Genomic DNA, 1,711 nt, shown 5'->3' with positions numbered 1-1,711 from the left:
AATGTGGTTCAGAAGGAAGAGCTCCTCCTGTCTGAACAACAGGACATTTCCTGGAGTCTAAATCAGCATCAGGACGTTTCCTCCATCTCCTCTTTCCGTGGTCGCTCCCCGCTCCGAGCTGATGGCAGCACATTATACTCTCACCGCGCACGCATCGGCCGGCCTTCTCCGCACGCATCGATGCTTCTCAAGAAGCCGCGAATCTGGCATGCAGGCATATCTGCAGGTCCTCACAGCCTGAGGATGCAGATTTTAGTCAGCGGCCGGTCCTCGGCTAAAACGTGCACACGCTGTGCACATGTGGGGTGACGGAGTGCACAGACTGAGCCGGGATGAACCAACGGCAACCTGGGGAGGGAGGAATGCATGTGGCACTTCTCCAAGAGAGGCTGTCCAAATCCTCTGCAGGCCGACCCGGTTGTCTTAGTGAAGGCGTTTGTCTGCGCGGATCGGGTAGAACTCATCGGAGGGTTCTACTGACATATTGATCAGCAGAACCTGATCGGAACCGTTCCGATCCTTTCGCAGCAGAATGTGTACCGTCTCCTGCAGACATAACTGTGTTTGCAACCCTCTGCAGCTGCTCCAGCTGCAGGGAGGAGGAGTGCCCTCATTGAGAGGCAGGGAGGATGTTCAAGATCCCCCCCCCCATCCCAAAAATAAGGAGTGATGTCATGCAGCTTCCACATGTGAACCGCAGTGGCAGAAACAGGGTCATGTGTGCACTCGACTAATGCACAGCTGAACGAGGAGAGAGGCTTTGGAGGCGGCGGCGGCAAGAATGTTTAAAATATTCAACCCCCCTTCCATTAGCTGTGCGTGTTGGGAGGGGGGCTGGACCCGCACTGTACGCCTCAAAAGAGAACGCAGCAGAATGGGGGGGGTTGGTGGGGGGGGTCCGCCCTCTTTCATCCAGCAGCCCTAATTCCAGCTCAGCATTTTCTCAATGATGTCATCTCGCCACTGCCCCCCCTCCCCTCACATGCGCACCCTGCCTCCCTCTGCAACCTCACAACGTGCACCGCATGACATGCAGCATCCTCCCCAGAAGTGCAGGCGCCTGCCGCCGCCAGAGGCCGAGCAGAGACAGGAAGTGCCCGTTTCCCCGCAGACCTCCATCCTGCCCCTCCCCCTTGCACTCCATCCTCCGATTGACGGGCAAACCTCAGCGTGGACCAATGAGGAAGCGGCGGCGAGCAGCGGCGGCAGATCCCGGGATGAAGGAGGAAAGTGAGTCAACATGGAGGCCAGAAGAAAAACTGGATCATTTCAGGAAGGAAATGAAGTCACAAAAAGTGTTTAAACACGCCACACGTCACGAGAAGCTCCTCCCACACGCCGTTTGGAAACTTCATCCACAAAGGTTCTGAGAGACTCGTCTGCTAATGTCTGACCCAACAGAACCGTTCAGCGCGAGGCTGCGCTCATCGTCACACAGAAACTCCTCCCACCTGAGAGTGAAGGTGGGAGGAGTCTGACCTCCACCTGTCGCTCCTGCGGTTCGGCTCCTCCGTCTTGGCTTCAGTTTTTCACATCATGAGGTGTTCGGATGAGCAGCAGATGAGCTCATGACCAACAGCCTGTCCTCTGAAACCCTCATTCAAAGGAAACTTTATTGAAAACGTCTGGACGGCGAAAACAAAGAGGGGGGTGTAATGAGAAGCTGGTGTGGGGGGGCGGATGTGATTTTAGGAGGAACAGGGTCTCCCCG

The sequence above is a fragment of the Oryzias melastigma genome, linkage group LG6 (genome assembly GCF_002922805.2).
Source record: "Oryzias melastigma strain HK-1 linkage group LG6, ASM292280v2, whole genome shotgun sequence".
Lineage (NCBI taxonomy): Eukaryota > Metazoa > Chordata > Actinopteri > Beloniformes > Adrianichthyidae > Oryzias > Oryzias melastigma.
This window is presented reverse-complemented; position numbering follows the sequence as displayed.